The sequence below is a fragment of the Antedon bifida genome, chromosome 1, assembly GCF_963402885.1.
Source record: "Antedon bifida chromosome 1, ecAntBifi1.1, whole genome shotgun sequence".
NCBI lineage: Eukaryota > Metazoa > Echinodermata > Crinoidea > Comatulida > Antedonidae > Antedon > Antedon bifida.
Window position 1 is genome coordinate 15448659 of NC_136226.1, and position 27022 is coordinate 15475680.

A 27022-nucleotide genomic window follows, 5' to 3' on the forward strand; every position below is an offset into this window, starting at 1 on the left:
AAAGCAAATGAAAACAACCGAAAGCAAACAAAAACCAAATATAAACTAAATAAATAAAAAAACAAATGTTTATAATTTTTATTTTAGCAATGTCGCCCTCTATTAATGAGGTATGTTGATTTTTTTTTTTAGCTAGCCTAAAGAATATACATGTTTCATTCAGTAGGCCTAAGTAGAATGGGGCAAGCTAAATTACTGAAAAAACAACCTAAAATTACTGAAAGTAATGTAAAACAAACTAAAAACAACAACAATTTGATTATTATGTGTATATCTAAACATTTTAAACTTGGCCTATATAGGCTACTGTAATTGTCTTCTTTAATGGGTTTATGGCCTAGGCCATGAAATTGGATACTGTAGATTTTGTTCTTAAATTCATTGATAATAGTACATTCTTTAATTTTGACACATATTTTTACAGTCTATGATATTGATAAAATTTACCGTAATAATAATTTTACCCACATAATTTGAAGGTAGTAAGTAATTTAAACCTAAATATTTTTTTTAGCTAGCCTAAAGTTATACATGTTTCATTCAGTAGGCCTAAGCAGAATGGGGCAAGCCAAATTACTGAAAAAAACAACCTAAAATTACTGAAAATAATGTAAAACAAACTAAAAACAACAACAATTTGATTATTATGTGTATATCTAAACATTTTAAACTTGGCCTATATAGGCTACTGTAATTGTCTTCTTTATGGGTGTATGGTCTAGGCCATGAAATTGGATACTGTAGATTTTGTTCTTAAATTCATTGATATAGTACATTCTTTAATTTTGATACATATTTTTACAGTCTATGATATTGTTGAAATTTACCGTAGTAATAATAATAACAAATAAATATAAGAATTGGAAGAGAATTTGGCACGTAGAAGCGCTGTGCACGCTCTTTGAAATTTGTATAACTTTGACGAAAAAGATGAAAAAACTACTTTTTAACTTCAACTGGCCATATGTTAACATCACAACATCGGATAGGCTTAATTTTTATATGAATTCATATCTACATTTCATCAGCTTTCATAATAAATTATAATTATCAAAGTAACCTTTAATTCTAAAGAGCTGTAAGATATTCAAATTTACGGCGAAGGTGAAATTACACGACCTACGTTATTCAAGTTTTTACGCGTGATGACGTCATCAAAATAAAAATAGTGGCAGGTCATGAGAAAGTCAATTAATTGAGCAATCACATACTAAAATTTGAGCAAAAATCAGGCACAAATTATTAGAGATGCGTTCTATTGAATGTGATAAAATATGACAAAAGAGAAAAAAAACTTAATTTTAAATTGAAGTGGCCATTTGATGACGTCACAACATTTTGTACGTCAAATGTGTACATGAATTCATATCTACAACTCAATGGCTTCCCGAATAAGTTAAAAAAAATGGGGGTCATCTTGCATTCTGAAGAGTTATTTTCATTTTAAAAATGCCTTATTTTTCACCATTTTCAGCACTTTGATGCAATTAATTTGCGCATTTTGTCATTTTTAACGTGCTCGTATAGCGTTATCTTAAGTCGGAATGGACTCAAAATCGGTGAATGTACTAAGAATTGTGAGTAGATTGTGATTTATACATCAAATTTTAATTTTTACGCTTTTTAAGAATCGCGTGCGCAAAAACGTGTTTTTGCGCAGTAATTTTTTGAAACGCGCAAATGGCCTAATTCATGCTCTAAATTGATCAAAACTTAATTTTGAGCGTTCTAAATTTTTAACGCGCGATTTCACGTGCATGACCTTGAAACGCGCAACTTTTTATTTGCTAATATTTTTACACTTGACCTGAAGTTTACGTGTAGTGAATTTCATTAATATGTGATAATGAATTATGGAGATATGATTGATAATGTGATTTCACAAAATGGCGTATAAATGACGTCACGGATGAGTGATCACACTGGAAAGCTTATTAGGATTAAGTTATATCATTTGAAAGATATTCTGAAATTTTTGTAATCATTGACATTAAACTTTTTGAGATAATTGTTACACAAAATAGTGTACAGAAACAATAAAAAGACTAGACATGTAACTCGTCACTTTGACGAGTTTGGTTTTCCGCCGCGCAAGTGGTGCAACATGAACGTGTAACGACGTACCTTACCGTACCGAACATTAAGGGGATAGGTTGAGGACAAAAGGAAGTGTCCACGTTGGCATTATGACCTGAACTGAAGAATATGATATGTTTTTATTGCCGAATTCTATTATTTTGATTCATATATAGTATACACAGATATATCTGTATCCATATCACATACAGTGTAGAATAGGTGAAATTACGGGACCCGCTATTTATTGCAATTTTTAACATGGCGACGGCATCAAAATGAAATACAAAGATAGCAATTTCGGAAGGATATTATCTCAGCAACAACATATTAACGTGCAAAAGAAATTTGAATACGTGAAATATTGATGCGCGCTCTTTTAAATGCAATGAATTATGACGCAAAAGATGAAAATACGACTTTTTTCATTTAACTGGCCATATGATGACGTCACAACATCCGATTGGCAAAATTTTCACATGATTTCGTATCTAAAATCCAATAGCTTCCAGAAAACGTTTTAATCGTGATTATCAAATTTTATTCTTACGAGCTATAACAGATTAAAATTTACTGTAAAGATGAAATTAATGCCACACGTAATTTAAATTTTTAGGAATGATGACGTCAAAAAAATTAAAATATTTATAATTCATGCGAAAGACAGTTGATTGACCTAGACAATATCAAAATTTGGGTGAAAATGGAAAACGGATAAGTGGAGATGCGCTCTATTAAATGTGATGAGCTATGACGAAAGATACAAAAATCCTAAATTTTATATTAGCGTGGCCATACGATGACGTCACAATGTCCGGTTAGCCATATTAATATATGATCCGATATCTACAACTCATTAACTTCCAGAAAATGTCATCCACAAAAAGTTGACCGTGCAGTTTAGAAATTACGATTGTTTAAAAAAAGGCATAATTTTGACAATTTTTTTAACTTTTTCAACAAAAACTCGCGCAAATTGTCCAATTCCACGTGCTCGTATGACGTTACTTTAAGTCGAAATTGTTTAAAAGTTGGTAAAATTACTAGAAAATGCTGGAAAAACATAAATCACGCGAAAAAAATATGTTTTTAATGCTACGTGCGCACCGCACACGTAAAAATTTGCGCACGCGTGGGAATTTTTTACATGCTTAAAACGACATGAAACGCGTAGAAACTTGATTAGAAAATAATTTAGCGCATTTTGAAATTTTAAATGCGCGTGCGCGCGTAACTTTGTGTAAAACACGCAATTTTGGTTCGACAGAAAGTTAGCGCATGATATAAATTAAATTTGTGCAAAGTTTCAATATAAAATGTTATTTGGTTTTTGACCTATGTTAAATACGAGAAAATCGTTAAATCGCGCGTACGTCACGTTGCGCAATTGTAAACATCATGAAAAGCTTCGCTTGACGACGTTACATAAATGTCAAAATGTTAACATAGTTCACAAAATGTTATGTTTGCAAGTTTCAGAGAAAAGCGATACACAAAAATCATACAGAAAGAAAGAAGATAAATAAAAAGTTGATGATGATGATGATTTCGTACAATCACAAGAGGTTTTCCTGCAACTTCGTTGCGGAAAACCAACTAGACATGTAACTCGTCACTTTGACGAGTTTGGTTTTCCGCCTCGCAAGTGGTGCAACATGAACGTGTAACGACGTACCTTACCGTACCGAACATTAAGGGGATAGGTTGAGGACAAAAGGAAGTGTCCACGTTGGCATTATGACCTGAACTGAAGAATATGATATGATTTTATTGCTGAATTCTATTATTTTGATTCATATATAGTATACACAGTATAATCTGTATCCATATCACATACAGTGTAGAATAGGTGAAATTACGGGACCCGCTATTTATTGCAATTTTTAACATGGCGACGGCATCAAAATGAAATACAAAGATAGCAATTTCGGAAGGATATTATCTCAGCAACAACATATTAACGTGCAAAAGAAATTTGAATACGTGAAATATTGATGCGCGCTCTTTTAAATGCAATGAATTATGACGCAAAAGATGAAAATACGACTTTTTTCATTTAACTGGCCATATGATGACGTCACAACATCCGATTGGCAAAATTTTCACATGATTTCGTATCTAAAATCCAATAGCTTCCAGAAAACGTTTTAATCGTGATTATCAAATTCTATTCTTACGAGCTATAACAGATTAAAATTTACTGTAAAGATGAAATTAATGCCACACGTAATTTAAATTTTTAGGAATGATGACGTCAAAAAAATTAAAATATTTATAATTCATGCTTAAGACAGTTGATTGACCTAGACAATATCAAAATTTGGGTGAAAATGGAAAACGGATAAGTGGAGATGCGCTCTATTAAATGTGATGAGCTATGACGAAAGATACAAAAATCCTAAATTTTATATTAGCGTGGCCATACGATGACGTCATAATGTCCGGTTAGCCATATTAATATATGATCCGATATCTACAACTCATTAACTTCCAGAAAATGTCATCCACAAAAAGTTGACCGTGCAGTTTAGAAATTACGACTGTTTAAAAAAAGGCATAATTTTGACAATTTTTTTAACTTTTTCAACAAAAACTCGCGCAAATTGTCCAATTCCACGTGCTCGTATGACGTTACTTTAAGTCGAAATTGTTTAAAAGTTGGTAAAATTACTAGAAAAGGCTGGAAAAACATAAATCACGCGAAAAAAATATGTTTTTAATGCTACGTGCGCACCGCACACGTAAAAATTTGCGCACGCGTGGGAATTTTTTACATGCTTAAAACGACATGAAACGCGTAGAAAGTTGATTAGAAAATAATTTAGCGCATTTTGAAATTTTAAATGCGCGTGCGCGCGTAACTTTGTGTAAAACACGCAATTTTGGTTCGACAGAAAGTTAGCGCATGATATAAATTAAATTTGTGCAAAGTTTCAATATAAAATGTTATTTGGTTTTTGACCTATGTTAAATACGAGAAAGTCGTTAAATCGCGCGTACGTCACGATGCGCAATTGTAAACATCATGAAAAGCTTCGCTTGACGACGTTACATAAATGTCAAAATGTTAACATAGTTAACAAAATGTTATGTTTGCAAGTTTTAGAGAAAAGCGTTACACAAAAATCATACAGAAAGAAAGAAGATGACAAAAAAGATGATGATGATGATTTCGTACAATCACAAGAGGTTTTCCTGCAACTTCGTTGCGGAAAACCAACTAGACATGTAACTCGTCACTTTGACGAGTTTGGTTTTCCGCCGCGCAAGTGGTGCAACATGAACGTGTAACGACGTACCTTACCGTACCGAACATTAAGGGGATAGGTTGAGGACAAAAGGAAGTGTCCACGTTGGCATTATGACCTGAACTGAAGAATATGATATGTTTTTATTGCTGAATTCTATTATTTTGATTCATATATAGTATACACAGTATAATCTGTATCCATATCACATACAGTGTAGAATAGGTGAAATTACGGGACCCGCTATTTATTGCAATTTTTAACATGGCGACGGCATCAAAATGAAATACAAAGATAGCAATTTCGGAAGGATATTATCTCAGCAACAACATATTAACGTGCAAAAGAAATTTGAATACGTGAAATATTGATGCGCGCTCTTTTAAATGCAATGAAATATGACGCAAAAGATGAAAATACGACTTTTTTCATTTAACTGGCCATATGATGACGTCACAACATCCGATTGGCAAAATTTTCACATGATTTCGTATCTAAAATCCAATAGCTTCCAGAAAACGTTTTAATCGTGATTATCAAATTTTATTCTTACGAGCTATAACAGATTAAAATTTACTGTAAAGATGAAATTAATGCCACACGTAATTTAAATTTTTAGGAATGATGACGTCAAAAAAATTAAAATATTTATAATTCATGCGAAAGACAGTTGATTGACCTAGACAATATCAAAATTTGGGTGAAAATGGAAAACGGATAAGTGGAGATGCGCTCTATTCAATCTGGTGAGCTATGACGAAAGATACAAAAATCCTAAATTTTATATTCGCGTGGCCATACGATGACGTCACAATGTCCGGTTAGTCATATTAATACCTGATACGATATCTACAACTCATCTACTTCCAGAATATGCCATCCACAAAAAGTTGACCGTCTAGTTTAGAAATTACGATTGTTTAAAAAAATGCATATTTTAAACGAATTTTTTAACCTTTTCATAAAAAACGCGCGCAAATTGTCCAATTCGACGTGCTCGTATGACGTATCTTTAAGTCGAAATTGTTTAAAATTTGGTAAAATTACTAGAAAAGGCTGGAAAAACATAAATCACGCGAAAAAAATACGTTTTCAATGCTACGTGCGCACCGCACACGTAAAAATGTGCGCACGCGTGGGAATTTTTGACATGCTTAAAACGACATGAAACGCGTAGAAAATTGATTATAAATTAATTTTGCGCATTTTGAAATTTTAAATGCGCGTGCGCGCGTAACTTTGTGTAAAACACGCAATTTTTTTTCCACAGAAAGTTAGCGCATGATATAAATTAAATTTGTGCAAAGTTTCAATATAAAATGTTATTTGGTTTTTGACCTATGTTAAATACGAGAAAATCGTTAAATCGCGCGTACGTCACGTTGCGCAATTGTAAACATCATGAAAAGCTTCGCTTGACGACGTTACATAAATGTCAAAATGTTAACATAGTTCACAAAATGTTATGTTTGCAAGTTTCAGAGAAAAGCGATACACAAAAATCATACAGAAAGAAAGAAGATAAATAAAAAGTTGATGATTTCGTACAATCACAAGAGGTTTTCCTGCAACTTCGTTGCGGAAAACCAACTAGACATGTAACTCGTCACTTTGACGAGTTTGGTTTTCCGCCGCGCAAGTGGTGCAACATGAACGTGTAACGACGTACCTTACCGTACCGAACATTAAGGGGATAGGTTGAGGACAAAAGGAAGTGTCCACGTTGGCATTATCACCTGAACTGAAGAATATGATATGTTTTTATTGCTGAATTCTATTATTTTGATTCATATTTATTATAGTATACACAGTATAATCTGTATCCATATCACATACAGTGTAGAATAGGTGAAATTACGGGACCCGCTATTTATTGCAATTTTTAACATGGCGACGGCATCAAAATGAAATACAAAGATAGCAATTTCGGAAGGATATTATCTCAGCAACAACATATAAACGTGCAAAAGAAAATTGAATACGTGAAATATTGATGCGCGCTCTTTTAAATGCAATGAATTATGACGCAAAAGATGAAAATACGACTTTTTTCATTTAACTGGCCATATGATGACGTCACAACATCCGATTGGCAAAATTTTCACATGATTTCGTATCTAAAATCCAATAGCTTCCAGAAAACGTTTTAATCGTGATTATCAAATTTTATTCTTACGAGCTATAACAGATTAAAATTTACTGTAAAGATGAAATTAATGCCACACGTAATTTAAATTTTTAGGAATGATGACGTCAAAAAAATTAAAATATTTATAATTCATGCGAAAGACAGTTGATTGACCTAGACAATATCAAAATTTGGGTGAAAATGGAAAACGGATAAGTGGAGATGCGCTCTATTAAATGTGATGAGCTATGACGAAAGATACAAAAATCCTAAATTTTATATTAGCGTGGCCATACGATGACGTCACAATGTCCGGTTAGCCATATTAATATATGATCCGATATCTACAACTCATTAACTTCCAGAAAATGTCATCCACAAAAAGTTGACCGTGCAGTTTAGAAATTATGACTGTTTAAAAAAAGGCATAATTTTGACAATTTTTTTAACTTTTTCAACAAAAACTCGCGCAAATTGTCCAATTCCACGTGCTCGTATGACGTTACTTTAAGTCGAAATTGTTTAAAAGTTGGTAAAATTACTAGAAAAGGCTGGAAAAACATAAATCACGCGAAAAAAATATGTTTTTAATGCTACGTGCGCACCGCACACGTAAAAATTTGCGCACGCGTGGGAATTTTTTACATGCTTAAAACGACATGAAACGCGTAGAAACTTGATTAGAAAATAATTTAGCGCATTTTGAAATTTTAAATGCGCGTGCGCGCGTAACTTTGTGTAAAACACGCAATTTTGGTTCGACAGAAAGTTAGCGCATGATATAAATTAAATTTGTGCAAAGTTTCAATATAAAATATTATTTGGTTTTTGACCTATGTTAAATACGAGAAAATCGTTAAATCGCGCGTACGTCACGTTGCGCAATTGTAAACATCATGAAAAGCTTCGCTTGACGAGGTTACATAAATGTCAAAATGTTAACATAGTTCACAAAATGTTATGTTTGCAAGTTTCAGAGAAAAGCGATACACAAAAATCATACAGAAAGAAAGAAGATAAACTAGACATGTAACTCGTCACTTTGACGAGTTTGGTTATCCGCCGCGCAAGTGGTGCAACATTAACATTAAGGGGATAGGTTGAGGACAAAAGGAAGTGTTCACGTTGGCATTATTACGAGCCATGGTAACCATTTCTTGAGTTATCCAAGCTGGCCTGTTTCTTTTTTTACTTTTGACTTTAGGGATACAATCGTTGATAGTGGCGAGAAAGAGGTCTTTAAAATTTTCCCACATTTCCTCACAGTCTGATTGTTCCAGGCACAGTCCCCAAGGAACCGCCCCCAACGTTGTAAAAAGATCGTCATGGTCACATTTACTATATTGATAATAATATCTATCTACAGGTTTAACTTTACTGCATCTAGCGTTAATATTAAAATAAACCCCAAGGTGGTCACTTGTACTGAGACCGGGATGACTTCTAAAATTACATACAATGTCAGGGTTGTTGCACAAGACCAGATCAATAATGCTACTTTTGGTGTTAGAAACACGAGTAAAAAAATCAACAAATTGTATAGTATCAAGTGGAGCAATAATTTCTTTAAATTTCTTATAAACTAAGGGACTATCGACACCGTAATCATAATTAAAATCACCAGTTAAAATTATACCACAGTACTTATGTAAAATAGATAGGATAAAATCAACGACATCGTGAAATTGATTGAGCCAATCGTCATTTGAACTCGGTGGCCTATAAACAGCACATATTAAAACGTTAAAATTGTTATTTACAGTTATTTCAATAATTTTGACCTCAATGTTAGTAGGAAAGTGTGTTAGTGTCTTGAACGGTCTTTTCTGTACACAACGAATGAGTCTGGAAACAGTTCCGTACTATCAATAGAGGAGTCCAGCCACGTTTCTGTGACAATCAAGATGTCCAATTCATCAATTGCGATACGCGCATGGAATTCTTCGATCTTATTCACCACACTTCTGGCGTTAAATAAAGCAACTTGAATAAGGTTAGTTTCAAAGATGGAAGAATCAGTTGATGTATTGCTGGATGCAAATGACGATATACTGTTGTTGTTCAATGACTTGTCAAAAAATGAGTCCGATAGTTGTGGTAGGGAGCAGATGTTACACGCCCATGGATTATCTTGATAAAACACATAACTATCGCTGCTCATAGGTATGCACTTGATATGAAATATGTGATGACATTCACAGCAAATCAGACATTTTTGATTGCGTCTCGTCGTTTTAGCGCAAGATTCACATGTATTCTTCGTACTATTACCGTTTCCAATATGCTGGCTCTTGTTCCTATGCATCAGCTCTGGGCCTGGGTGAGGATGAATGTCGCCACTAACCAACAAACATAGGTTAAAAGTCGAATAATGATTGGCGTAATATCTCACAGGCCTACTTATATATCGTTTTCTTGTGGTGTTATTAATGCTAGCACATGTATGCAAAAAAAGAGAACATGACTCACCGACACGGATGTTATAGTGAACATTTTCCTTATGATAGCTGAGTTGACGAACCAAACAATCAAATGAACCTGGTTGAAATATGATTGATCTCAGAAATAATGTGCAGAGTAATGTCATCAAACAACTAAATAGAGCCATTATGTTATTAATTAAGGCAACTCAAATAGGTCCAGATATGTGTTTGTTGTACCGGTACAGCTAATCAACGAGCGAGCCAGTGTACTACACAGTACTACAGCAGCTGGTTTGGCGCGAAATGCAAATCACGGCGTGATCCGGAATTCCTTAGTTCCGATGGCACAAATACATCAAAAAAAACATCTAAAATTCACGAAATTGGACCACAGATCAAACATAAATACCATCAAGAATGTTCACAAGTGAAATAATAACGACTGGAAACATCCAAAACACCAAAGCAAAGTCAAATTCACTAGGAAAAACTGAATTCCTAACACACTGAGGAGCACGATTAAAAACACGTCCGTGTCGTTCAAGTGCTTCTTCTTCACTCTTCATTAACCCCATACAAAAACCATCGGAGACAATTCTGGGGACGGTGCGGCCATACACACCAACTAACATAAACGTTTATTCATAACATTGTACAATGCAATATCTTGCATGAATCGGACATTTCGCTACCAATGTAGCAACATTGATTAACAAAATCAAAATTTAATAGTGTGGCGTGTTGACCGCGAATGTGGCGTGTTGACCGAAATGTAATGAATTATGACGCAAAAGATAAAAATACGACCTTTTTTATTTAACTGGCCATATGATGACGTCACAACATCCGATTGGCAAAATTTTTACATAGTTTCGTATCTACAATCCAATAGCTTCCAGAAAAAGTTTTAATCGTGATTATCACATTTTATTCTTACGAGCTATAACAGATTAAAATTTACTGTAAAGATGAAATTAATGCCACACGTGATTTAAATTTTTAGGCATGATGACGTCAAAAAAATTAAAATATTTTTAACTCCTGCGAAAGATAGTTGATTGACCTAGACAATATCAAAATCGGGGTGAAAATGGAAAACGGATAAGTGGAGATGCGCTCTATTCAATGTGGTAAGCTATGACGAAAGCTACAAAAATCCTAAATTTTATATTCGCGTGGCCATACGATGACGTCACAATGTCCGGTTAGCCATATTGATACATGATCCTATATCTACAACTCATCAACTTCTAGAATATGTCATCCACAAAAAGTTGACCGTGCAGTTTAGAAACTACGACTGTTTAAAAAAAGGCATAATTTTGACAAATTTCTGAACTTTTTCATCAAAAACGCGCGCAAATTGACCAATTCGACGTGCTCGTATGACGTAACCTTAAATCCAAATTGTTTAAAAGTTGGTAAAATTACTAGAAGAGGCTGGAAAAACATAAATCACGCGAAAAATATATGTTTTTAATGCTACGTGCGCACCGCACACGTAAAAATTTGCGCACGCGTGGGAATTTTTGACATGCTTAAAATGACATGAAACGCGTAGAAAGTTGATTAGAAAATAATTTTGCGCATTTTGAAATTTTAAATGCGCGTGCGCGCGTAACTTTATGTAAAACACGTAATTTTTTTTCAACAGAAAGTTAGCGCATGATATAAATTAAACTTTTGGAAAGTTTCAATTTGAAATGTTATTTGGTTTTCGACCTATGTTAAATACGAGGAAATCGTTAAATCACGCGTAAGTCACGTTGCGCAATTGTAAACGTCATGAAAAGCTTCGCAGCACATCTTCATGTGCATGACGATATGTTGAGAAAGTTACAAAATGTTATGTTTGCAAGTTTTAGAGAAAAGCGTTCCACAAAAATCATACAGAAAGAAAGAAGATCAAGAAAAAGATGTTGATTTCGTACAATCACAAGAGGTTATCCTGCAACTTCGTTGCGGATAACCAATAAAAAGTTGATGATGATGATTTCGTACAATCACAAGAGGTTTTCCTGCAACTTCGTTGCGGAAAACCAAAAAATAAAGATTTGATACAATAACAATAGGTGATCATTTTATTCTAAATGATCACCTAATAAATAAAAAAACAAATGTTTATAATTGGTTTTCCGCAACGAAGTTGCAGGAAAACCTCTTGTGATTGTACGAAATCATCATCATCATCACCATCATCATCTTTTTTTTCATCTTCTTTCTTTCTGTATGATTTTTGTGTAACGCTTTTCTCTAAAACTTGCAAACATAACATTTTTTTAACTATGTTGACATTTTGACATTTATGTAACGTCGTCAAGCGAAGCTTTTCATGATGCTTACAATTGCGCAACGTGACGTACGCGCGATTTAACGATTTTCTCGTATTTAACATAGCTCGACAACCAAATAACATTTCAACTTGAAACTTTGCAAAAGTTTAATTTATATTATGCGCTAACTTTCTGTGGAAAAAAAATTGCGTGTTTTACACAAAGTTACGCGCGCACGCGCATTTAAAATTTCAAAATGCGCAAAATTAATTTATAATCAACTTTCTACGCGTTTCATGTCGTTTTAAGCATGTCAAAAATTCCCACGCGTGCGCACATTTTTACGTGTGCGGTGCGCACGTAGCATTGAAAACGTATTTTTTTCGCGTGATTTATGTTTTTCCAGCCTTTTCTAGTAATTTTACCAAATTTTAAACAATTTCGACTTAAAGATACGTCATACGAGCACGTCGAATTGGACAATTTGCGCGCGTTTTTTATGAAAAGGTTAAAAAATTCGTTTAAAATATGCCTTTTTTTAAACAGTCGTAATTTCTAAACTAGACGGTCAACTTTTTGTGGATGACATTTTCTGGAAGTTAATGAGTTGTAGATATCGGATCATATATTAATATGGCTAACCGGACATTGTGACGTCATCGTATTGCCACGCTAATATAAAATTTAGGATTTTTGTATCTTTCGTCATAGCTCATCACATTTAATAGAGCGCATCTCCACTTATCCGTTTTCCATTTTCACCCAAATTTTGATATTGTCTAGGTCAATCAACTGTCTTTCGCATGAATTATAAATATTTTACGTCATCATTCCTAAAAATTTAAATTACGTGTGGCATTAATTTCATCTTTACAGTAAATTTTAATCTGTTATAGCTCGTAAGAATAAAATTTGATAATCACGATTAAAACGTTTTCTGGAAGCTATTGGATTTTAGATACGAAATCATGTGAAAATTTTGCCAATCGGATGTTGTGACGTCATCATATGGCCAGTTAAATGAAAAAAGTCGTATTTTCATCTTTTGCGTCATAATTCATTGCATTTAAAAGAGCGCGCATCAATATTTCACGTATTCAAATTTCTTCTACACGCTAATACGTTGTTGCTGAGATAATTTCTTTTCGGAAATGCTACCTTCGCGTTTCATTTTAAAACCGTCAACATGTTAAAAATTGCAATAAATAGCGGGTCCCGTAATTTCACCTATTCTACACTGTATGTGATATGGATACAGATTATACTGTGTATACTATATATGAATCAAAATAATAGAATTCAGCAATAAAAACATATCATATTCTTCAGTTCAGGTCATAATGCCAACGTGGACACTTCCTTTTGTCCTCAACCTATCCCCTTAATGTTCGGTACGGTAAGGTACGTCGTTACACGTTCATGTTGCACCACTTGCGCGGCGGAAAACCAAACTCGTCAAAGTGACGAGTTACATGTCTAGTTTTTATTTTAGCAATGTCGCCCTCTATTAATGAGGTATGTTGATTTTTTTTTTAGCTAGCCTAAAGAATATACATGTTTCATTCAGTAGGCCTAAGTAGAATGGGGCAAGCTAAATTACTGCAAAAACAACCAAAAATTACTGAAAGTAATGTAAAACAACCAAAAAAAAACAACAATTTGATTATTATGTGTATATCTAAACATTTTAAACTTGGCCTATATAGGCTACTGTAGTTGTCTTTTTAATGGGTTTATGGCCTAGGCCATGAAATTGGATACTGTAGATTTTGTTCTTAAATTCATTGATAATAGTACATTCTTAAATTTTGATACATATTTTTACAGTCTATGATATTGTAGAAATTTACCGTAATAATAATTTTACCCAAAAATGATTACGATAGTAAGTAATTTTAACTGAATTAGGCCTATCCTGTTAATGTTCTCTTCAGGCCTAAGTAGAATGGGGCAGGCTAATTACTGAAAACCACTGGAAATACCTGAAAATAACTGAAAGCTTACAGAAAAGAAACTGAAAACAACTAAAAGCAAATGAAAACAACCGAAAGCAAATAAAAAAACAAATGTTTATAATTTTTATTTTAGCAATGTCCCCCTCTATTAATGAGGTATGTTGATTTTTTTTTTAGCTAGCCTAAAGAATATACATGTTTCATTCAGTAGGCCTAAGTAGAATGGGGCAAGCTAAATTACTAAAAAAACAACCTAAAATTACTGAAAGTAATGTAAAACAAACTAAAAAAACAACAATTTGATTATTATGTGTATATCTAAACATTTTAAACTTGGCCTATATAGGCTACTGTAATTGTCTTCTTTAATGGGTTTATGGCCTAGGCCATGAAATTGGATACTGTAGATTTTGTTCTTAAATTCATTGATAATAGTACATTCTTTAATTTTGACACATATTTTTACAGTCTATGATATTGATGAAATTTACCGTAATAATAATTTTATCCACATAATTTGAAGGTAGTAAGTAATTTAAACCTAAATATTTTTTTTAGCTAGCCTAAAGTTATACATGTTTCATTCAGTAGGCCTAAGTAGAATGGGGCAAGCTAAATTACTGAAAAAACAACCTAAAATTACTGAAAGTAATGTAAAACAAACTAAAAACAACAACAATTTGATTATTATGTGTATATCTGAACATTTTAAACTTGGCCTATATAGGCTACTGTAATTGTCTTCTTAATGGGTGTATGGTAGGCCTGAAATTGGATACTGTAGATTTTGTTCTTAAATTCATTGATAATAGTACATTCTTTAATTTTGATACATATTTTTACAGTCTATGATATTGTAGAAATTTACAGTAATAATAATTTTACCCACATAATTTGAAGGTAGTAAGTAATTTAAACTTAAGTATTTGCTTTTTTAGCTAGCCTAAAGTTATACATGTTTCATTCAGTAGGCCTAAGTAGAATGGGGCAAGCCAAATTACTTAAAAAAACAACCTAAAATTACTGAAATAATGTAAAACAAACTAAAAACAATAACAATTTGATTATTATGTGTATATCTAAACATTTTAAACTTGGCCTATATAGGCTACTGTAGTTGTCTTCTTAATGGGTTTATGGCCTATGCCATGAAATTGGATACTGTAGATTTTGTTCTTAAATTCATTGATAATAGTACATTCTTTAATTTTGATACATATTTTTACAGTCTATGATATTGTAGAAATTTACCGTAATAATAATTCTACCCACATGATTTGAAGGTAGTAAGTAATTTAAACTTAAATATTTGCTTTTTTAGCTAGCCTAAAGTTATACATGTTTCATTCAGTAGGGCTAAGTAGAATGGGACAAGCTAAATAACTGAAAACAACAACCTAAAATTACTGAAAATAATGTAGAACAACTAAAAACAACAACAATTTGATTATTATGTGTATATCTAAACATTTTTAAATGTTAAACTTGGCCCATATAGGCTACTGTAATTGTCTTCTTAATGGGTGTATGGTCTAGGCCTGAAATTGGATACTGTAGATTTTGTTCTTAAATTCATTGATAATAGTACATTCCTAAATTTTGATACATATTTTTACAGTCTATGATATTGTAGAAATTGACCGTGATAATTTTACCCAACAATTATTACGATAGTAAGTAATTGAAACTGAATTATTGTGTAAACTAACTAGGCCTAGGCCTATCTTGTTAATGTTTCCTTCAGGCCTAAGTAGAATGGGGCAGGCTAATTACTGAAAACCACTGGAAATAACTGAAAATAACTGAGAGCTTACAGAAAAGAAACTGAAAACAACCAAAAGCAAATGAAAACAACCGAAAGCAAACAAAAACAAAATATAAACTAAATAAATAAAAAAAACAAATGTTTATAATTTTTATTTTAGGAATGTCGCCCTCTATTAATGAGGTATGTTGATTTATCAGATGTTGTATTACAGATGCAAAAAACTCCTTATTAATACAAATATTTATTTAAGCAAGTTACATTAATTGGGTTTTTTTTCAAAATTATTATTGTACAGGTCCTGAAGAAAGATATGTGTTTTTTAAAGTCACATGGAGGTTTTTATTTTATTTTTTAATACAATACTTTACTGATATGTTTAAGGTGTTTTTTTTTAATTTTAGTATTTTTTGCATGTCAAAACAATACATTTTGAAATGGTAACTAGCCCTAATGTACTTGTCTTCACTTTAATGTCCCCATTCCCTACGTTTTTTAGATCTAATTTAAGGTCACAAACTACATTTTTTTTTTATTTATTCAGGTATAAAACACATTTACAAAACAGCAGCCATTGGCTGATAACGTTTGTTTACAATCAATATACAAATTTAAAGTAAAAGAGGCACAATTATTAAACAGTATAGAAAAATATTATTATTATTATTTAAGATTATTATTAGTATATACATTATTAAAATTATTATATAAAAAGTCGAAACGGCATCGAGAAAGTGAGAAATAATCATGGAAATCTACCCATATCACTTAGCATTAATAAACTACAAGCGTAGGTATGGCAGACCTTTGGTATCGTTCAGTTTTACACCTGGGGGGAAGGAGACTTCCAGTACTAGTTGTATTAGATCTAAGGAGGTAGCATGTCTCGAAAACAGTTGGACTTGAGTAACTCCCTGCCAAAGGACAACACAAGAGTGTCTCTCCTTGCCTCGAGAGAAGGTAACCCTGTAACCTCTAGGGCATTGTCATAGGAAATGTAGGTAGCACCTAACATTATTCGACATGCTCTTTTCGGGATGGTCTCAATGTTGTTGGCCATTTTCTTGGTAATAGCACCATGTCATACCTGGCAAGCGTATTCCAAGATGGGCCTAATGTAGGAAGTGTACACAGTGATTAGGTCATCAAGAACAACATTGACTTTTTTTAAAATACATAGAGCAAAGAGTATTCTTGATGCCCGTGAGACAATATCTTGGGTGTTGAGGTCCCACTTCAAATTATTTTGAATTATGACGCCAAGCAATCTCATATGTTCTACCACATCAAGGTTGGAGTCATTTAGATTAAAAATGGGAGACGCAGCGTCAACGCTGATGTCTTTCAAAAATTTAAATCATTATATGGCACTTAGAGGGTTTTGGGATCATATTATTCTTTCTACACCAATCATTAACATCATTAAGCATCTCTTGCATTGCAGGCCTTGCTCCTTTACTAACTACCTCTCCCAGGGTGAGGTCGTCTACAAATTTCCACCTTCTGCAGCTTACACATGCATCATTAATGAGCACCAAGAATAACACGGGACCAAGCTTAGTCCCTTGCGGGACGCCACAGGTTATCTTACTAGAAAGTAGATGTACATCCAGTATATTTGGTATTCATGGTGCGATCAGTGAGGAAGCTGCAGATGGTGGGAATTATAGACGACCTCACCCCGATGTCGATTAACTTCTTTATAAGAATGGAGTAGTCAATGAGGTCAAAAGCTTTGGTGAAATCAATTGCGCACAGATTAACGTAAGTTCCACCACACTCAAGATCTTTAAGCTTAATTGACTCGGTGCTCAAAGATAATGGGATGTCGATGATTTCTTCCTACTTCCTTGTCTACAATCTAAGCTAATATTTATATCCTCGACGATCCACTTAACTAAAAACGATTCAAAGACTCTGGCTAGTATGGGGGTAAGGGAAATCGGCCTTAGGTTGTTAAGTGATTTAACACTTTAAAGATGTATTGTCCCCCAGAAAAAATAATTATTTATTTATTTTTTTTCTAATATGCCATTTTAATGTTACATGAAAGTTATCCACTTTGACCAAAAATTAGATCAAAACAAAATTTATTTACCTCAAAAAACTGTAATTTAAAGCAATAAATAGTAAAATTGGCTGCCAGCCAATGGATTTTTGGTTGAATTTAACCTTTTATTTTGTCAATTTATAAGGGAAAAATTAATTTTTATAGTTTTTTTTTCTACGAAAATGATTAACTTTATTAAAATTACAAAATAATCTATTCAAAGTCTGATTTAATTAATCTTCATTTTTCATGTTTTCGGGGGACAATACATCTTTAATGTGAAAATAAATACTATATGGTCCTATTGAGATAAATTTTTTCGTATTTAAATGGTTACAAATGTGAAAAATAAGGTGATTTTAATCATTTTAGCAGCCCGCTATATATCCCAACATGCATTGCGCGCGGATCTATTCATTCTTTCAACTAATCCATTACTTTTAGGATAGTACAATGATGTTCTACTGTGTTTAATACCTCTCTCCTTTAAATCATTTTCAAACTCTATTGATACAAATTGTTTCCCATTATCGGATACCAACTCATTTCAAACTCTATTGATACAAATTGTTTCCCATTATCGGATACCAACTCATTTGGTAATTCTTTTCTTGCAAATATCTGGTCGAGAAAATTACATACTAAATGTAAATGTAATATCATTGGAAAAAGAAACTTCTGGCCATTTACTGAAATAATCAACGAGCACAATAGCATATCTACACTTTTCAAATGGGCCTATTATATCAATAGCAACTTTTTGCCATGCATGTTCTGGTAACGCAATTGGTTGTAATGGGTGCATTGTAAGTTTTAGCTGTCTATTTTGACACGGTTCACAATTCTTAATTTTATCTTCTACTTTACGATCTATAGCAGGAAACCAGTTTAGTTCTTTAATCCTGTTTTTTGTTCGTACAATACCTTGATGTGCAGTATGTGCTTGATCAATTATTTTACATTGCAATGATTTAATTAAATCATTATTTAAACACAATTCATCTTTTACAAGGTAGTGAGGTTTCAATTCCTCATTTAACATGTTCATATGGGTATACTTGGCCATGCAGTTGTAATATACTTCTTAAGTAATGTTGAGACATGATCAGTATTTGTTTCCTTAATTAACTCATGTTTTGTAATGCAAGTCATCTAGCAATTCGCATGGTTTTATGACCTGAACTTAGCAATTTCAAATTAGCTTTGTGATCAGTACATAATGTAAATTTGTTACCCCATAAGTAATTAAACCATTTTTTACAAGCATATACACAAGCTAATGCTTCTTTCTCTCCCGTTTAATAATTACGCTCTGCACTTGTCAATGTACGGGATTTAAATGCAATAGGAATTTCAATGTTTTCCTTAATTTGACTTAGCACACCACCTATTCCGTAATTATCAGTGGTAACAATCACTGGTAATTTGAGATCAAACAAGTTCAATGCAGTACTTTTAGCGATTCTATTCTTTAGTTTATCAAATGCGGCTTGTTGTTCATTACCCCACACAAACGCATTTTTTTTCCTTAGCAAATGCCTTAATGGTTCTGATGTAGTCGCATAATTTGGTACAAATTTTGCATAGTATCCAAACATTCCCAAAGCAGTTCTCAATTCAGAGATGTTGTTTGGAATTTTTGCCTCGATTATGGCTTTTACGTGGTCATTATCAGGTTGAGTCCTGAAGCCAAAATTGTATGACCTAAGTATTTGTTTCACTCTAAATTTGCATTTATCAAGGTTTAGCGTTAACCCTGCCTTTTTGTATTTTACTTTTACTAAAGCAACAATATCGTCAAGATAGCAACGTACACCCTTTTCATTCATTAGGATTGAACTCATTGTTTTTTTAAATGCAGATGGTGCGGAAGCAAGACCAAAACATCTCTCTTATACTGGTAAAGGCCTTGATGTGTAATAAAAGCAGTTAAATCCCTACTTTCTTTATGTAATATTAATTGATGGTACGCAGATCTAAGAACGTAGAAAATACAGTAGCACCATGCAATGAATTGAATAATTCTACAGTGAAATCCTTCGCGAGTCCCACATTCCCACTGAACAATCTCGGATAGTTCTTATTTAGTTCTTGTTTGTATTCAGCATCATCAATTGTAGTAGTATCTGTAGTGACTTGGACGCAAGCAATTTGTCCTTTCACAATGTTAATATTTAGGTTGCTAATCAAGTCCATCTCGAGAATAGGCAATCCTTTTTCTACGATGTAAATCTTCGCGTGCACTTTATTCTGTGGCTCACTTGTAAGCGTAACCGGTAAATTCACAAATCCATGCACATGTATCGGTTCCTTGGAGGGTGTGTCGAAAGCGAAGACCTCGAAAACAAAGATCGAAGACCGAAGACCTCGAAACAAATTTCGTTTTTAATCGTTTTTGCTGGTTTCACAAACAGACGTACCATGCTATTTACACGGAGACGGACGCACAAAAGTAAAAAAAAAAACAGCTCCCTCAGTTTCAATCAAATTAAATAGAATGAATGAACACGTGTGATCGGATAACATTACAGCACACTCATCGCTTCGTTTTAAGTTTGTTTAAAAACCTAAGCCCACTGTACCATCATATTGATTGAGGCAGGCACACATTTCCTAGCTACAATTTTTGTCATTTTCTCTCGTGAATAAATAAAGTTTATATTATAGGCCTATATTGGAAGGATCGTTTGTAATTCATTGATGAACGTAGCACAGGTCCAAGTCATTATCCTTGCGGTATTCTTCCATTTGGCGTTAACCATCCATCATGACAAAGAGTTATTCAATTTTACTCGGTCTCTACGATTACTCAAGAAAGCTGTTACCCATGATACTAAAACATCGTCCACATTCATCGCTTCAATCTTAGATTAGTATGTTTCTTTTAAACTCTAATTAGCGATGGCACACAATGGTATAGCATGGATTTGTGCACACTCACACAGTATCCATGTGGGCACATCGTAAGTGCTTTTAGTTTTGCTTCCATTACAAAGTGCGGATGATCAGATTTTCTGGTATACAGGTTGATTTTGACAGGAGCTCCAATGGGTTGCATTTCCGCAAGTTCTCTTTAATTTCCGTCATCATTATTACTCTTTGGTTGCAGGTTTAGCAAGGCCATATACATGGCTGCAGTCCCGTGCGCAAATTTGAGTTACTGTTTACCGACTGACCGACATAGTGAGCTATAGAGTCACGTATACATGGCTGCAGTTGCGTGCGCAAATTTGAGTTAGTGTTTACCGACCGCCGACTTACAGTGAGATATAGAGTCTAAAAACTGCTTTGTGTGACGCCATTAAGTTCTTGCATTCAAGTTTTTTAGCGATTATAATTTGTGTTGGTAGCTTCTTTGACATCCTATTCACTCTATTTCGTAGGACCAATATAGTGTTGATGATTTTGTTTTATAGCGGTACACGTGTTGCCATCTAACATTTCCCATATCTTTTCGAAAATTTCCCATATTGGTATGAGTTATATGAACAACTTGGTTTCATTGTACAATTCAGCATGTCAGGTCCAATTTGGCATTTGATCCAGGACAGTAAGTGGCGAATTCTACAAAAAATGTAATTATTCCTATTTTGATAACCACATTTTAAAATGAATTTTATAATAAGACCGTGGTAGGTTTTTAAGTAGCTAATTTTTATTTGCAGCCTAATTTACCTATTTAATTACTGATCAAATAATTACATTAGAGCTTCTAGGTCCTGACGAACAAACTTCCCAGCCCCGACCCATCTCTCATGCTTGTTCAAATACTGTTACCGTATCGTACCAATTCCAACAGGTTATTTCGCTTTATTAATTGTGAAATTTTCAACAAAGGAGTTTGACCTGGGTTCTTGAAAAATTAAAAATGGATAAGATAACGTTAAATAATCAAGCAATATTGCAAATGATTTAGACAATGCATCTCCCCGACCTGTGAAATTTGCAGAATAACATTTTTTTAAATCGAATTAAACGACGTCATGATTAGGCCTAATAAGTACAGTACAATTAAATCGTTGTATCGTCACAGTATTTTTACTCTATACTAATCAAAGACAGCTTACATGGTTATACATAGTTTGATTTTTATGTTTTGTGTAGGGAAAACCGTTGATCAATAAATTTAATTGGATCTACCAATTAGGTCAGCTGCTGTTGATTCCTTGTTTTTAATGTACACAGCTCTCACAACATACAGAAATTAAAAGAGTAAAATAATGTTTTAAAGTACTTTCTTTAATATGCACCATCCACAATAATGTCAACATTTGCAGTAATTCCAAAACAAAGTAAAATCCCAGAAATATCCAATAGAAATAAAGTGTAAATAATAGTTTAAAACTGTAGAGCTAGAGCTCGTAAAGGAAAAATAATGGCTGCTTATGCACTTGCACAGACTTGCACAGGCAAACAACAACTGAGCAGAACAAAAGAAAATCAGGACAATGGAAAACAAAAGAGAAACAGCACACTGTGCACACTTGGCAAATAATATGTAAATGAGAATGCAAATAAGAAAGTAACAGAATAAATGAATATTCATTGGGCAGAAACTTCTAGAATAATAGTAACTAAAGTAATATAAAATAAATACATGCACTCTGCAGTAACAATAAATAAGTTACATCTAACTTATTTCACCATGGTTATACGCTTTAATATTATTCATTATTGTTTAAAATGTTTGTCATAATATGTTTTATATCTACTTATTTTTTTGAAATGCATTGCTAGTATATTATAGATATAGGCCTACTAATAATAAAAATAAAAATTTACAAAACATCAAATATTTATAAAATAGATAAACACTAAAACATATTTAATTTGACATATCAAAATCCACAATCAGTACCTCAGTTCTTCTGTATAACCACATATTAAATGGACACTTTGTTTGGTCCAAAATGGTTTAATTTTGTTTTATATTATGTGGTAATGTCTAGGGCACTGTTTCTGCTGCCAAGCAAATACTGTATTTAATACAGTATTTTTTAATACCATATTTAATACGGTATTTTTGAATACCATACATATAGGCCTACGGTATACTTTTGGCAGTGGAAACGGCGCTCATAAAAAAATATACCGTATTTTGTATATCGTATTTTCCCCACCAAATTTGTGGATAAAATACGGTATGTATAAATTTATAACATAATTTGGATACCTGTTTCTGCTGCCAATAAAAAATACCGTATATTTTGATTTTCTGTAAACTTTTAACACATGGATGGATAGGCCTAATCTATAGTCAACGGAAGTAAGGAGCAACATCACAACATTTTCAAATAATCAATTGGGGAAACAAATATTTCGAGAAAATTAAAATGCAACAAACAGGACAGTCAGATTTAGAAAAAAAAAAATAGTATGGGGTGTGCGAACTTGTCATTGAAATAAACAGAGACTGTGACTGCAGAAACTATACACCATCGCCAAAGATAACAAATTCTGATTCGGGCAAGGAAGGAATAACTTGTCCCCATTTTTGGATATGTAGCAGAAACATGCGGTTTCATATCAGTAGATGAAGTTGCATGAAAGAATTTTCCAAAACTAAGGAATTTTCATTACGTATGGTGCGAGTGGATTAGCGTATTATATGAGCAGATATTTTGAGTGTTTTAGGTAATTAATAAAATACCAATTGTATACAATTAGATTTGATGTATTGTTTAATTGTGCTTCAATATTATTAAAAAGGATAACAAAAAACTCTCGCTGTTTGATGTATTTCAATTTCATATGTTTACAATAAAAAATATATTTCCCCCTCCTACAAGAAAAATGCTTGGGCTGTACTAAACTAAATTACTTGATGTCATTTCATCGAAAAGCAACATCGTACTATGCCCAGTCTTGGTTTGCTGTAATGTAACAACTGTTTAAAAGTTATAGCTGAATTTTGATAAAAGTTTGCCAAGTTGCTTTATTGAAATTACTACTCTATTACTACCATTGTGACGTGTGGTTTGTGGAATTTTTGGTTTTTAAAGTTCATATTTACGGAGATTGATGTCAGCTATTATTTGACTTAATGTAAGTTATATATTTATTTAGGCCATGATGACTTTAATTCATTTTAATTCTCTATTATATTTGTTAGTTTTTAGTTTGTTGCATCAAAAATATATAAGTTACGCGTATATGTCTCCTTTGGCCCTACCTTAAGCCGATTTCCCACTAGGCGAATTTGTTCGCGCGAATCCAACGTTTCGAAGAGAAAAAAATCGCTTACTCGCTTTCCTACATGAGCGAATAACTGCGACGTGCATGTTCCTCGAATGGTTGCTGAGCATTTCAATTCGCATGAGTGCTCATGAAAGCGTCATAGCTCATTTCCTGAGCTCTGATTGGTTGCGCAATATTTCGCTTCACAAAAAGTAGAAACAATTCGAACTAGTAAATTTAAAAATGTCACGCGCGTACGCTTAGTACATAAAAGTTTGATTGATTATCGTATTAATAACAATTAATTCATAATGTATGCTTTGCTGACTAAACAAAATTTATGAGGAAGGCAAATGCAGATTTATAAAAATCTTTATTGATCACTATCATTAAAATTCTTAACAAATTACTACCATGTATTAGTAACTGCGTACGGTTTTTGACACGCTACGATATATTATATCGTAGTATTGTGTCAAAATTTAGTCGAACTTTGATGTCTTTGATTATATTTAACATTGCTCATCTATTGTATAATATATTCACTTGTATATTTCCGTGTTTCATTAAGATAAGATCGATGTTAATGACGTTGATTTACATGATACCATTTCCAAAGAAGAAGACAACAACAGTAACGAAAATGTTTCATCAGATGAAGATAAGAATTTCGTTGATATACATGATACAATAGTAAGAATGATTGCAATACCATTGTAAAACGAATTTCAACAAAAGTGAATTTCAAGTCGGCCCGCACGGGAACAGGAAATATGGAAAGTCACCCTTCTATCAGACTCAGAAGAGCACAATGAAGGCATGAAAAAACGAAATCGCAACTAAATCAGTATCTGTGGCATTTAAAAGAGTGTTCAATGAGTCTGGTGGTTTGGTGACATCCAAAAATCCTGGACAACTGCCACGTTCGAGAAAACAAGTGACCAACTTAAAATAAAAACTCATCAAAACGGGTTACTTTAAATAGTGTAGATGACCTCATGTTGTATTCAAAATATTCAAAAGGACGACAACATTGTCTTGGAGCACCACGACATTCCAGAAGACCTTTGGGTATTGGGCAAACCACATATGTGTCGAGATCATCGTCGGTTCTGTACGTCAAAGCTATTGAGCCATTCGCTCAGCGTTGACCCAACATATAGCTTCGGAAAGTTCAAGGTTACCCCATTTACATATAAACAGCTCTTTTTAACATCTAAAACAGGTGAACCACCCGCATTTTTAGGACCAACAGCAATACACTATTCAAAAGATAGACACGCATACAGAAAAATAGCATCGGCTGTGGTGGGAAATTCTCCCGGCCTGGAGAATTGCCGCGGTTTTATTACGGACGGTGAGACAGCATTACATAATGCACTACAAGAATCAATGAAAGATGCCACAGGATTAAGGTGCTTAAAAATTAAACAATATAGGGATTAAGAAGCAGTCACAGAGACGGTTTATTGACTTGGTTTTTGGTTCAAAACATGAGGAAGGAATAATAGATGCCAAAAACATCCATGATCTCAAATTACGCATCCAGTCAGCCAAACAAAACATGAATTCTCAAGAACGAATGATTACATCATGCAAAGAACCTCATTTCTGGAAGTACATTGCTGACCACGAAACAATGATGGGAAATTGTATGTTTGAATCTGCAAGAAAAAAAGCTGGGATTCCTGCAAATGGCTCTGGAAAAATCAAGAAGTGCTACTCAAATCAATCTGAGAGCATAAATAACAAACGTACACGCCAGAAAGAAGCCGTTGTTAAAAACGACAAGAACAAAATCAATATGACGAAACTGGACTTCGTAAAAGATGTTTGGGAAGAGGTTGATAACCAACAATTAGCCACGAATACGAACTTTCAAATACCTGGCAGTTGAGCCAGATAGCTGGTTCGAATGGTCGACAGATGAAAGGGAGCGATACATAAGAGAGTTCAATCGATTAACGGTCGAAGACGCTTTGAAGAAAAAGTCAATATGTGTTGATGGACGACGAAATGACCCCGTTCTTTTCGAATACAAGTCCATTTTCCGAAGATTTAACCCTTTTACATTCTTCGACAAACCACGCAAAAAGTCTTGTCAAAATGGTGCTTAACTCAAAAAACGCTATACAGAAAATTGAGAACTGACCAAAGTATCTTGTGGCAGCTAAGACGTGCAAAAGTGGGATGTATCAATGTACGGTCTACAACAATTTTGTGCAATGTACCTGTCCCTGTTTTAAATTTAATGGATTATGTAAGCACAGCATCTGTGTTGCAGAGACATGCGGAATTTTAAAAACGCATATCAACCATCTAAAACAAGCCACTCCAGAAATATCCTTGTTGAGCCAGTGAAGCAGACACACGGTAAAAAAGGAGGCAAACACAAAAATCCAGCAGTCGTGTCTCCCCGAAGAAGAAGTTGAAATACCATACCATATTCGGAGATTCACCACAATAACAACCCCTCAGTCGTGTGTTTTTTATCGGATGAACCAAGGGCACTCAGTTGCAGGCAATGCCGCACAGAATTTCCAAGAAGAAAAACAATTGTTCCATATAACATAGTCTTATCCCATGATGAAAGATGGTTGTATCCCAACCCAAACAACACAGGTGACAAACTCCCTTCTGCAAAACTCACAAGAAAATATTACTGTGTAAAACGTGATTGTATTCAAACAAGGTTTCCATATTATGATTCGTCATACATCGAAATATCAACCGAAGTTCAAAGTGAACTGAAAGATGCTCATCTTAATCTTCTTGCAAGGGAAGTTGATTATATTCCGCAGTAGGATAATCATCAACTTTGACTGAAATTAGAACTGTATCTTAATTTGAAAATGAAAGTAAATGACTTTGGACAAAATTGGTATAATTTGCAAAGTCGAAAATTTAATCAGACAAACAAATCAGAA

The 27022-nt window shown here is 33.5% G+C and overlaps 1 long non-coding RNA gene across 1 annotated transcript in view; it reads right to left on the bottom strand.

Annotated features, from left to right (window-relative positions):
- The window catches only part of LOC144844143 (uncharacterized), a 187905-nt gene that overhangs the window by 151052 nt on the left and 9831 nt on the right, over window positions 1-27022 (bottom strand). The gene's annotated exons all lie outside the window — the stretch shown is intronic.